Below are 14,509 nucleotides of genomic sequence, written 5' to 3' on the forward strand. Positions count from 1 at the left end.
CTAACAAGTTCAAATCGGCTAATGTTTCTCGACCCTGAACTGTGATGATGCAATGTCTGAATATATACTCAACTTTAACAGATTCCCTTATAGGTGTGGAAACCTCAAACAGAACCCCATATTTTTTTGGTGCTTTTCCAAACTCAACACAAAAATAAGGAGATGCATAAGAGAAATTTGAACCAGGATCAACAAATACATAAGCAAGGTGACGACAAACTGAGAGAATACCTATAATAACTCTGTTAGACGCCTCAGCATTCTGCCTGTCTAGCACTACATAGAATCTGGCTGCTCCGCCTCCTCCCTGAGCTCCGCCTCCATTGGCACCACGTCTAGTCTGAGTATTAGATGCCCGAACTGGAGGAGGTGCAACTATAGAATTACCCGTGGATGCTACCTAAGTGGTTGGAGCTTTCCCCAGAGCTTGTCTAAGCCATGGACAGTCTCTCTTAATATGACCTGGATCGTGGCAGTGGAAACAACCTTTCAGACCCAAAAGCTATTTTCCCGCACGAAGGACACATACGATAGGAGAACCGAGGTTGGCCCTGACTAGTTGAACTTTGCCCCTGAGAGGCCTGACCCTTACTCTGCTGGCCATGTCTGAGTGGAGATGGATAAGGAGACGAGTGAGCCATTGATTGAATGTGAGCTGAATGATTCATGTTCTTACCCCCAACTGAAAATCCACTATAACTACCTGTTGTTCTATCCTTCTTTATGTTATCTCTAGCTTCCCTGACGATTTTATCAAAAGCCTCCTTACGCGTAGCGATATTGACAACCTGAAGATAAGTCTTTTCATCCTGATGTGAAGTCATATCTTTTGCCATATGTGGATTCAAGCCTTCAATGAACCTTCTAACTTTTTCTCTTTGTCGGTATCAATTTAGGTGCATACTCTACTAAATTTATAAATTCTATCTCATATTCAGTCACTGACATGGTACCCTGTTTAAGATATTCGAACTGACTCGGAGCTCATCCATCCGACTGTTAGGAAATAACTTGACCCTGAAAGCTTCCTTGAACTGTGGCCAAGTAAGGGGCGGTAATGTAGAATCTCTGGCCTTCTTGTAACTTCTCCACCATTGTCCTACTGCATCCTTCAATCGAAACCCAATCAACTATGTGGCTTGTGTTTCAAGACAATCCAAAGAAATAAACATTTCCTCTATCTCTTCCAAAAATAACATTGGTTCATCTGTTTATTTGTACCATTATAAGTGTGAGGTTTTAATCTAAGAAAGGCATGTGGATCAATTCTTCATGTTGGTAACTGCACTGGCTAGGCAATATTTGTAGGAACAACTGGTGGTGGTACCTCTAGTGGATCTTGAAAATCATCTCCTATAACCTCTTTATCTGAATCATGAGGGTCCTAAGGAGGAGCATGAACGGGTGCAGCCCTACCACTAGCCGGAGGGGCTAGGGACTCCAGAAAGTCCAAAATTCTGTCAATTCGATCATCCTACTGATGTGGTTGATTTGCCCTGAGTGGGTTGGAAGGGGGTGTGATTTCAACCTGATCATTAACAACCCGCTGAGGTGGAGCCTGTGCCTGTCTAGTGTCCCTACCACGATCCTGATTACCTCTGGCATTTTCACCTCTACCCCAAGCATTTTGACCTCTACCTCTACCTCTGCCACGTCCTCTAACTGCAGTTGGTGCTAATGGTGCGGCCTGCACCTCTGGTGCTACTTCTTGATGATTAGCAGTTGGTATCCCAATATTGTTAGCAGTAGAGGATGAAGTAGATCTTGTTCTAACCATCTTGTTCACTGAAATGAGAGATTAATGAGTGTTAGAATTATGAAACGTTTAGATCTAATGCACGATATGAGAATCCAATAAAATATTTTCTAACATGCCCTGCAGCCTTCTAAATATAAGTATGGTGCACAACATACCCATAATTGAGACTCTGCTAAACACAGCTCATGACTCCCTAAGACTCTCTAAACCTGGCGGCTCTGATACCAACTTGTCACGCCTCCAAACTGGGGTGGGAAATGATTGGCACTCAACTCTTACCACTCGTTGAGTGAACCCTGTACTATTTGTATCAAACTTCAAGTTCAATAGCAAAGAATCTAACGTGCTTAAATATTAATTCTAATCAAGTTGTAGTTCTTAAGCTGACTGATAAAAATAATAAATAAAGGATGAATTCCAAAATACTTTAATACTAACCCCACTAACAAGTCATGAGCCTTTAGAATCTGAAAAAAATTAAAATACATTGGGGGCATCCCCCGAAAATAAAATAAACATAAAAAAAGATATAACTAATAGTCTGAAAAGGGTCCGCTACCGCTGGAATGAATCAACGGAGTCTATAAACTGGATCTAGAATATCTCCTCTAGCCACGTTCCTCGTTACCTCCGTCCTCAATACCTTCCACACACGTAGCAGGTCCAAACGGTCTAAGTACCACCAAAGGATACCAGTAAGTCTTACAGGCTACCTCCTAAAAAGGCGGAAAGAAAGAAAACGGATATACAAAAAAATATAAATCATATAAAGATTTTCCAACCAAGTAATAAGCTGAAAACTAAAACTATAAGCTAAACTGTAAGCTGAAACTGGGACTTAAAGTAGAAATTGAGTCCATAACTGATATCTGAAACAGAAATTGAGATATATATATTTTAAAACATAACTTTGCTGAAAATTATTACGCATAATGACCGTGCGTACATGAGCATCTGAAAACACGTACGGGGGAGTGTCAGCCTATCTTCCCAACATACAGTTGGCACCTGCGAGCGTGGAGTAGACAACCCTGGCATTATGGCACTCACGCTGGGGGAGGTTGGCCACTTCTTCCTACTGAATGTGATCATATTGATGCATAAATTAATGCTGAAATTGAATACTTAACTGAATATGAATATCACAAATAAAGGCACATAACAACTGGTAATACACATAAGCATGTATTCATGCCACATATAATTTCGTACTGAATAAGAATAAGTAAACTGAGTATTGGATCACGAGAATACATGACTTAGCTTTATCTAACATATGGAGCACAGGGGTTCTAATGGAATTCCCTACTAGGAAAGTAAACCTCAACTCACCTCAATTTGCCTTTCGATCCAATCGTAAGTTCAAGATGACCAGCAATTCAATTTCGAGACCGTCACAATCACAAAACTGATAAATAGAATAATTAGTGAGCTAAGAAAATAATCTTTCATGGGCAAGGGACAAAAGAACCTTTGTTGGTTCAAAATATCTTACATTGCCTAACAAGAAAAATCATACCAATTAAAATTCTTTACTTCTCTGCCCATCACATTTATATATGTTTTCTTTTTTCTCTCAACAGGGTTTAGTCCTTTAGCAAATTCCTCAAAAATATCTTAAGACCACTAGTACAAGAGATCATGACCAAATACATTAGCTTTTCTAACAGTTTTTTCCCAATGTACTGTGGATGTCATCTATTTCTTTGTAGAAAAGTTAATTCATCTCAATCTTATCGGTTCATGATTAGTTCAAAATTTTTCCAAATACACACTTAAACTTTAACTTTTGTCTATAACTAGAATATTTATCTCCATATATACTTGGTAATTAAAGAACAAAGGAGGAAGAACTAATAAAGAATGAAACCTAGTACACTATGTCAACAGGGAGATGTTACCTGTGTAACTTGGTAGAAGTTGTATGTCGCTCTTCTTAAGCTTCTGTTTCCAATCCTTAGAAAAATGTTTCTTTCTTTTCTTTTTTTTTCCAATTGCCTACACTTATTGTGGTTGCTGGTCACGTGACCCATGGGCTTGGACTAAAGAATTTATTATCATATGCCATTCTCTTTAATTTAATCCTTCGGCTAGTGGCCCACTTACATATTACTTAAATTCAAATCTTAGTAAAAGTGGCCATAAACTACTTTAGAAATTGCTGTCAATGGGACTTAGAGAAAAGTGGCTCTCATTCTTTTTATTAATATAATGTAAATATAATCATATTCATTAAATTTGCCACATATGCTCTCTATGGACATTGTTCTAAAATTTACTGTTCGGTGATATACCCCTGGACAAATATAACATACTATGATCACGATAATAAAGATATCTCATTCATGTCATTAGGCTAGTAATCGGCGTATTTAAAGTCTAAATATTCCCGGGGCCTTGCAAGATGATGATAAATACTAGAGAAAACTAGTCTAGTACCTTTCGAGCATTGAACAGAGCTGGGCGTGGGCGTGAACTACTTTTGCTTCAATCGTGTCACCTTTTATAGACAGACAATTCAACCAAGACGGAATAATCTACAAAAGAATGTGGAATGAAAATTTTATGGAATTTTAACAAGATTATGAAGTACATTGGAATTGGAGGAGTATCATTTCATATTGGAAGATCAAAAGCTACATGTTTTACCAAAATATATTCCTGAATATATTCCTTTTGTTTACTCCTAGCATTGTGTGCTGGGAGCTATGGAAAGCGAGGTGTGCCAGAAGGTTTGGTCACGACCAATATCAGCTGTCAAGATGTGGCAACAGTATTTGAAAACCATGCCACTAAACTTAAATAATAATTATGTAAAATTCTTGTAAATCACCATTTTACTAAGACGAGCACCAATCGTCTATATTCCTAGTTTATTGCAATCTCCTTATCAGGCTGGTACAGTGACTTTCAGTTGTTAAAATCTATAAGACAGAAATGTGATCAAAAGATAATAGTAAGTCCAAAACTATTGATGCATGACATGAAGCTAATTACTACTCAAGTAACCTAAATCTAAACTTGAAAATTTCAGAATAAATTAATCTAGTGTGTATGAGCTGAAGGCAGTGGCGGAGGCAGAATCTCCGCGAATGGGGTTCAAGAAAAAAAGATCGTAGCTAGTGGGAATTGAACCTATGACTCCCTTGATCACTAATCTACACTTTTAGGTTGTGTCAAGGGGGTTAAAAATTTAATATATAGATGTAAAAAACAGATTTTGCCTTATATATACAGCGTAATTTTTCGGCGAAGGGGTTCCGCCCCCCTAAATCCGCCGCTGGCTGAAGGAATATATAATGCATGTATAAGAAAACGTTAGGGATTCCCAGGAAAACGTACCTGCACTGAGTCAATACTTTCCTGATGAACCTGATATATCTTACCAAGTGCAGAAACAGCATTATTATACGCATGTTCACTCTCGAGTTCACGAGCATGTAAATGTGTTAACACTACATTGATCCTTGAAAGAGCCTCTGAATCACGTCATAAGATTTAGTGAATACAAATATACAAGTATCACATTTCCTTTCACGTCTCCTAATGAGAATATACGTTCAACAGTATCATACCCCCAACAACAGGTTCTAAACCAGAACCACCATATTCTGCACAAAGCCTAAGTCCATAGAGCGCATTCTGAACATGACATCAATGGTGTTAGGATGAATCAAATAGCAAATGTAGAATGACTGAAAACTGTCCCAACCACCAAGACACACAAACCTGTCTAACACCCGGGTTTTCGTCGTTGCTTGAGTCCAAGAGAAAAGGAAGATATATATATTACAGTACCTAGTTTGGACAGGAAGTAACTATCAGAAATTATGACCTTATTTTAGAAAAACCCATAAAGATAGACCTACTTTAGCGCTGCCTCGCCACAATCCTCAACAGGTTTAGCAAAGATGAGAAAACATGTACTTGTCTCTGCAGCTGTATAATCCTTGCCCTTCGAGCAGGCAAAAGAAGAATGTTGATGGAGATCTGGAGAGATACAAGGCACAACTTGTGGCTAAAGGCTACAAGCAAAGGCAAGGCATTGACTATGAAGAAGTCTATGCACCTGTTGCCCGCATGGAAATGATTCGTTTGCTCATCTCTTTGGCGGCTCAAATGAAGTAGAAGATCCATCAACTAGACGTCAAGTCAACCTTCTTGAATGTCCAACTTGAAGAAGAACTCTATGTTGAACAACCATTGGGTTTTGTGGTCAAATATCATGAAGATAAAGTGTTGCGGTTAAAGAAAGCTTTATATGAATTAAAGCAAGCCCCACGAGTATGAAATAGTTGCATCGATAAGTATTTTCAAGACAATGGGTTTACTCGTTGTCTTCATGAATATGCTCTTTACCTTAAAGTTCATACTAATGGAGATATTTTGCTTGTTTGTCTTTATGTTGATGATCTTATTTTTACGGGTAATAACCCAAGATTGTTTGAAACTTTTAAGAAAGATATGTTCCGTGAGTTCGAGATGACAGACATAGGTCTCATGTCATACTACTTGGGCCTAGAAGTGAAGCAGATGGAGGATGGAATTTTTATCAATCAAGAAAGCTATACAAAAGAGATATTGAAGAAGTTCAACATGTTCAATTGCAACCCCGTGAATACACCGATTGAGAGTGGGACAAAATTGTCCAAGTTTGATGAAGGAAAAAAAGTGGATCCACATTCTTCAAAAGTCTTGTAGGAAGTTTGAGGTACATGACTTGTACCAGGCCAAATATACTCTTTGCGGTTGGAGTAGTAAGCCGCTTCATGGAAGCTCCTACATCAACTCATTTGAAAGTTGCTAGAAGAATTCTTCGTTACCTAAAAGGTACGATTGACTTTGGGCTATTTTATTCTTCTTCTAGTGATTTTCATCTTATGGGATATTGTGACAGTGATTATACGGGAGATATTGATGATAGAAAAAGCACAACTGGCTTTGTATTTTTCTTAGGTGATTCTGTTATTTATTGGACTTCAAAGAAACAATCTATTGTTACTCTCTCGACTTGTAAAACTGAATATATAGCAGCAACATCTTGTACATGTCATGCTATTTGGTTGAGAAGATTATTGAAGGAGCTCAATTTGCCATAAATTGAAGCTACAGAGATTTGTATTGACAACAAATCCGCACGGGCACTTGCCAAGAATCTGGTGTATCATGAACGAAGCAAGCATATAAATACAAGGAATCACTTCATCAGAGAATTCATTGTCAAGAAAGAAGTTGAGCTCAAATATGAGAGTCTCATGATCAAATTGCAGATATCTTCACAAAGCTTCTCAAGTTTGAAGATTTTCATAGATTGAGATCAAGACTTGGAAAGAAGAAAAAAAATTAAAATTAAGGGAGAGATTTATGGGGTCAGCCTCAATAAATAAAAGAAAAACAAAAAAACTAAAGGAAAAATATGATTGGTGGAAAAGAAAGCAATGGTAGGTGGCAGAACAATTGGTTTTGGTATTGAAATTTGCCATATGCAAATTGCATATGCTAAAATGTTGATTGGTTGGATTTTTCTGCCGGGCGGTGGAAGAATTTACAAGATATGCAAATTGTCAAATTGGTTGAAATTGTCAGATACAAATCAATTTTGATTGGTTAAACTATCGGCTCTTCCTGCTATAAATAGAGGCCCTCGTTCCTCATTTCAAATACACCAAAAATAAGAGGGAAGTATTAGAGCTGTGAGAGTAATCCACGGACTATTTTATAGTTTGTGAGAAAATAGAGTGGGAGTAATATTATGGTGAGATATTTAAAATAAAGAGTGTTATTTCTTTTGAATCGTAGTAGTCTTTTGACACTACAAAGTTGTAATATTATAGTGGTATTATATTGTTCCTCTTGGGTATCATATTTTACCCCGTTAAAAGATGTTGTGTCATTGTTACTCTCGTGTGTCATTATTATTTATCGTGGATATTATTTCTGGGCGGGATATTATTTTTCCCAACAGCTCTTCCCAAGAACCTGCGTAAATATGAGATATTTTGTGCACCAGGCTGCCCTTTTTTAGAAGACCGTAAGACCACAGTGTAGTGTCACATAGGCTTTCACTGATTCAATTCTACCCTAACTAGAATGCCTAAATTGTATAAAAAGAAAGCAAAACTCCAAAAAAAAAAATTTAAATGAACCTCAGTGATAAAGGAAAAGCCAAACCTCAATGATAAAACCTTACCTATCACCAAACATCTCCCTGAAATCGTCTGTATCTGCTGAGAATAGGGTCTTATCAAGCTTAAGTTGAGCACATTCAACCAAAGGGGGCATGACTGTACTCATGTAAGGAAGAAAATCCTTCTCCATGCACCTGCAAAATCTCAACCATGCCTGCGACAAAATCAAGAAAATATTAATTGAGATCGGCCAATCTAAGAAGAAGTTATGACTTATGAGCCCGTAAAATCAAAGGTTTAACACATACTTCTAGAATGTAAACGATAGTAACAAACTCTATATCTTGTGATTTTAGTAATGACTTAACGACTTCCATAACCTTTAATGACAAAAAAGAAAACAATGTAAAAAAGAAGTCCATGTTGCGAAATGAACAAATGCGATAAGATCACACCACTACAGCACCCAGAGAAGAAAGAGAGCAGCATAAGAGAGGTACAATGTAGGAGAAAATATGAGGCATTAGTCATTGCTCTGAACTGTTGACCAAAGTTGTTTTTTTTTATGGGTAAATAATATATTATATAAATATTTGCATTAAGCCAGTGCAACAGACGTAATTACAGGTTGTGCAAATCAGCAATTGCGTTTAAAATATCATCTACATCGGGTACAAAAACAAGTTTGCAGCAAAAAGCGATCAACAAAATGCAATTAAGTTTAAGGCACTGCAGATTTCTTCTTTTGCCTTCAATAAAAACTACTGTTTCTTTCAAGCCGGATAGACCACCAGATAACTTGAGAAACAGTGTTCCAGGTCTTTTGAGCTTTCTTGCATAGACCCTCCCTGGTCCAGCACTTCAGCATTTCTGAAATGGAGTTAGACATGGTCCGAGACATATCAAATATTGAAAAGAACATGTTCCATAACTGACTTGTAAGCCTACAATGCAAAAAACAGGTGGGTAACTTCTTCAGATTGTTCTTCACGTAAAGGACATCTGCTGCACAGCTTGAAACCTCTCTTGTTGACCAAAGTTGTTATTCAAATAGTTGTAATCAATACTATGGTTTGTCCACAGAAAGCCATCTGACAAAACATAGCAAATGCAAACAAGAACGAAGACGTTCCATCTGCAATGGCGCCCTTGAAGAAACTAACATGCTATGATGTTTACACCATATCAATAATTATATGACATATGTTGTTTACATACACTTTATCACTTAATCAAGGATAATTACATGTATTTTCACCTCAAAGTTATCATTAACCGTGGTAAACTAATGTGTTATGGTGTAAATACCAGAGATACATAAAGTTTTCCTATAGCACTAAACAACAACAACAACAACAAACCCAGTTTGATCCCATAAATTCCTGTAGCACTAAAAATAAAGCATATTGAGCATAGTGTTGAATAAGACCTGCTTTAAGTCATCACAGAATTTCTCTTTGCCTACCGTTGTCCCAACACAGCTTATGCACTCCAAGGTTGTAACAACCTGGCCGGTTGTTTTGAGCATTTCAGCCCCGTTTTTTCATTTACTACGTATTTTGTGCTTTATAGTTGTTATATAACTGGCAGGGGTAATTGGTTCGGTTCCGGTGAGGTTTCAGAATGAATTGAGACACTTAGTCTCAAGGATGAAAGGTTAAGTTGAAATAATTGATCGGATGATAAAATATGAGTAAACGACTCTAGAATTGAATTTTGATGTCCAATAGCTCCGTATGATATTTTCGGACTTAGGAGGGTGTCCGAATATTTATTTTGAGATCCGTAACTAAATTAGGCTTGAAATGGCAAAAATGAAAAATTTAAGTTTGGAAGTTTGATCGGGGAGCTGGCTTTTTGAAATCGGGGTCAGAATCTAGTTACGAAAATGTTTATAGGTGTGTTATGTTGTTTATGACGTATGAAAAATTTGAGGTCAATCGGATTTGATTTGATACGTCACCCAAAATATAGAAGTTGGAAGATTTGAAAACTCATAATTCGATTCGATGCGCGATTCGTAATTTTCATGTTGTTTGACGTGGTTTGAGGCCTTGACTAAGTTTGTATAGCATTTTTGGAATTTTGAGTTGAACAGCGCGTTGGAGAGTTGAATCATTTCGACCTCGCGAAGCCAGGTTCGTAGCGCGCTAAACCGTGTTATATACCCCGCGAAGCCAGGTCTGTAGCGCGCTAGACCATGCTATATCCCTCGCGAAGCTTGGTCTGTAGCTCGCTACAGAGCGTGCCTAGCCTGGTCTATAGCTCGGTCCGGAATTTGGAGGGTCCATTCTTCTATCTTTACAACCCGACCCTATCTCGTTAAATAGACATAAGGGACCATTTTTTAAGGTAATATCTGATATTTTAGAGAGAAGTGAGAGTGTTCTAGAGAGAGAAAGAAGCTAAAGTGCTTTGTTCATCAAAATCTTGTCCAAGCCTTGAAATCTAATAAGAAATCCCTCAAGTTCTTCATCTAAGAGGTAAGGTTCCATACCCTAGTTTTCAATTTCGTTTTGGGGCGATTTTTGAGCGAAGATTCACGGGAAAACTTGAGGTAAGTCACTTGTGGTCATTGTTATTCAATAATATGGAATTATCATCGAATATTCCGACTAGATTATTTGTTTTTGGGGTAAAATTCGAAGGTTTGGGCCTAGGGATTTAAAATTTTGATTTGAGGATTTGGATGTCGAGTTGATGTCAGAATTTGGTAAATTTAGTATGGTTGGACTCGTGGTTGAAGGGGCGTTCATATTTTGTTAATTTTGTTGGGTTTCGAGACATGGTCCCCACTGACGATTTTTGAGTTAATTTCGGATTTTTGTTGGAAAATTAGTAGTTTCATATGGAATTAATTCCTATAATATGTATTAAATGAATCGAATTAATTGTGAATAGATTCGAGGCATTCGAAGGCCGATTCGCTAGGCCAAAGCATAACGAAGTAAAGAATTACACGGTTTGAGGTAAGTAACGGTTTTAAATTTGGTCGTGAGGGTATAAATCCTTGAATTTTGTGTTATATCATTATTGGAAGTGACGCACATGTTAGGTGACGAGCGTGTGGACGTGCACCATAGAAACTGTGACTTAAATAAATTTTGTGGAGTTGTAAAATTAAAGAATCATGTTATTATCCTCGTATCCTCTACGTGTTAGAGAAATTGAGTTGAGACTCGTTTAAAAATCATGTTTAGGCATATGCTGTTATTATTGTTACCCACTGAGGTCATTTCTGCGGTTGAATTATATGTTCAAATTATAATTTCACATTCAGTCATGTTCATTCATTTCATAGCATATCTCAGTCTCTGTTTTTATTTATTGATACATCATATTATCATTTTTGGACTGATTTTCATGACATCTTGAGTCTGAGAGACAGGAGAGGTTGATGACTGAGTGAGGCCGAGGGCCTGATTATGAGGATATTTATGGGATCGGGCTGCACACCGCAGCATATTTCATTGATTTATGCCATGATTGGCTTGTTATAGCGCTTGGGCTGAAGGAGCCCCTCCGTAGTCTTTACAATCCCCCCCTCCCTAGTGAGCGCAGGTACCTACTGAGTGCGAGTGTCGAGTGTTGAGTGATTGAGAGTAATGAGTGATTGTGAGGAAATAGTGATTGTGAGGTTGGAGTGAATGAGAGGACTAAGGGACAGTTGTTCTGAGAGGATGCATTCATTTCATTATTGTTGCACTTTAGCTATCATATATCACTGTTTTGGAAACTTCTGAAACATATTATCTCTTGTTTCAGTCGAACTTGATATGAAATTACTATTGAGTTTTAATTGTTGAATTGGAAAGCATGCCTACCTTCCATTGTTGGAAATTACTGTAATTGGACTTAGTTGTGAAGCTCGTCACTATCTTCAATTCTTTATTTAGTATTGTTACTTCCTGAGTCAGTTATACTCACACTACACCCTGCACATCGTGTGCAGATCTAGGTACCTCCGGTCACGGCGGTTGCTAGTTATTCAGAGTTTTATCTGCGAAGACTATCGAGGTAGCTGCTTGGCATCCGCAGACCTTGACTCTCTTTCCTTTCAGTTATTTGTATTGTTCTATATTTCTAGACAATGTTCTATCCGTCAGACTATGTTATCATTTAGATGCTCATTTACTCAGTAACACCGGGTTTTGGGAGTATTTTATATCGGTATTAATGAGATTTTGTATTGACCTTAAATATTATATTTTTAAACTTAAAAGAAATTATATTTTATTGAGGTTGTTGGCTTGCCTAGTATCGAGATAGGCGCCATCATGACATGAGATTTTGAGTCGTGATAAGTTGGTATCAGTGCCTAGGTTACATAGGTCTCACGAGTAATAAAAATGTACGGAGACGTCTGTTCTTATCTTCGAGAGGCTGCCGAATCATTAGGAAAATTTCACTTTCTTGTATTCTTTCTTGTATCCTTCGGAATCTAAATTTCTGTTATTCTATTTTCTTATAGATGGTGAGGACACGTACTACTAGATTGGACGATCAGCCACCAGTGCCACCAGTGCCACCAGTTAGGGCCGCAAGAGGCCGGGGCCGTAGCTCGTATAGCAGTTAGAGCAACACCTGTAGAACCACCAGTTCCTCCAGCTTAGGAGCAGGTTTCAGACATAGTTGAGCCGGTGAGACCAACTCAGGCACCAACTGTGCCCATTGTGATTCCAGGCCTTCAAGAGACTCTAGCACAGATATTGATTATTTGCACTGGCCTTGCTCAGGTGGTTTTGGCTCAGGCCGCACCAGCCACTTCTCAGGCCAGAGGAGTTACTCATACCCCTGTCGCCCGTACTCTAGAGTAGGTAATGCAGGGACTTCAGACACCGAGGACATTACCAGTCCAGCCGGTTGCAGCTGCTCATGCCCATATGGTTCCTGCTATGACTAATGATGAGCAGAGGAGATTGGAGAGGTTTGGGAGGCTCCGGCCTCCATCTTTCAGTGGGGCAGAGTTAGAGGATTCCTAAGGTTTCTTGGACAAGTGCCAGCGAATTCTCCATACAATAGGTATTCTGGAGACCGGTGGGGTCTCGTTCACTACCTTTCAGTTTATTGGGGCTGCCTTCAGATGGTGGGAGGCTTATGAGAGGCGTAGGACGATCGGCGCAGTACCACTTACATGGAAGGAGTTCTCTGTTCTATTCTTGGAGAAGTTTGTGCCGCAGTCTCGCAGAGAGAAGCTGCACAGATAGTTTGAGCAGTTATGTCAGGAGGGTATGTCTATGATGCAGTACGAGATGAGGTTTTCTAAGTTGTCTCTTCACACAGTTTGGTTGGTTCACACTGATAGGGAGAGGATTAAGAGGTTCATTGTTGGCCTCACATATCATCTGCGATTACTTATGACTTGGGAGAGGGTGTTTGGTGCTACTTTTGGCGAGGTGGTTGACATTGCTAGGCAGATAGAGATGGCACGTAGCCAAGAGCATGGAGAGAGAGAGGCCAAGAGGCTTTGTAGACCGGGTGGTTTTAGCGGTGTTCCTTCAGGGGGGTAGTTTTATCACGGTAGAGGCTGTCCTTATAGGCACGATCAGGCGGGTCGTCCATCTCAGCGTGGTGCATCATCCAGCCATGGTCCATACAGTTCTCATCAGGGCCAGTCATCTCTCAGTGCCCTTCCAACTCAAAGTTTGTACTGTGCCCCTTCAGTTCAGGGTTCACTTGCACCGGGTGCTTCTAGCGGTTATTCTGGTTCTTAAGGCCCTATTCAGTCCCCACCACCACCAGTACCGGGGAGTTGCTTTGAGTGTGAGGAGTTTGGGCATATGTGGAGGCAGTGTCCTCGTCGCCCGAGAGGTCTAGTGCACCAGAGGAGTCAGACTACGACTTCAGCACCACTTACTACACCACCTGCTCAGCCAGCTCGGGGTGGGCCCAGTCAGCTAGAGGTCACCCTAGAGGGAGAGGCCGATCAGGTGGCGGACAGGACCGATTCTATGCTCTTCCTGCCAGACCAGAATCTGTTGCTTCAGATGCAATGATCACAGGTATTGTCTCTGTTTTCCACAAGGATGCCTCTATATTATTTGACCTTGGTTTCACTTATTCGTATGTCTCATCATATTTTTCTCATTATCTGGGTATGTCCTGTGAGTCTTTAGTTTCATCTATTCATGTATTTACGCCAGTGGGCGATACTATTATTGTGAACTGTGTATATCGGTCATGTGTAGTGACTATTGGGGGATTGGAGACTAGAGTTGATCTCTTGTTGCTTAGTATGGTTGATTTCGACGTGATATTGGGTATGGACTGGCTGTCTCCATGTCATGGTATTCTGGATTGTCACGCTAAGACCATGATGTTGGTGATGCCGGGGTTGCCAAGGATCGAGTGGAGAGGTTCTCCAGAGTATTTTCCCAGCAGAGTGATTTCTTACTTAAAGGCCCTACGAATGGTTGGGAAGGGGTGGTTATCATATTTGGCTTTTGTGAGAGATGTTGATGCTGACTCTCCTGCTATTGACTCTATTCCGATGGTTCGAGACTTTTCGGATATATTTCCTGCAGACCTGCCGGGTATGCCACCCGACAGGGATATTGATTTCGGTATTGACTTAGTGTTGGATACTCAACCCATTTCTATTCCTCCGTATTATATGGAACCG

This window comes from Nicotiana tabacum, chromosome 24 (assembly GCF_000715075.1).
Source record: "Nicotiana tabacum cultivar K326 chromosome 24, ASM71507v2, whole genome shotgun sequence".
NCBI classification, from domain to species: domain Eukaryota; kingdom Viridiplantae; phylum Streptophyta; class Magnoliopsida; order Solanales; family Solanaceae; genus Nicotiana; species Nicotiana tabacum.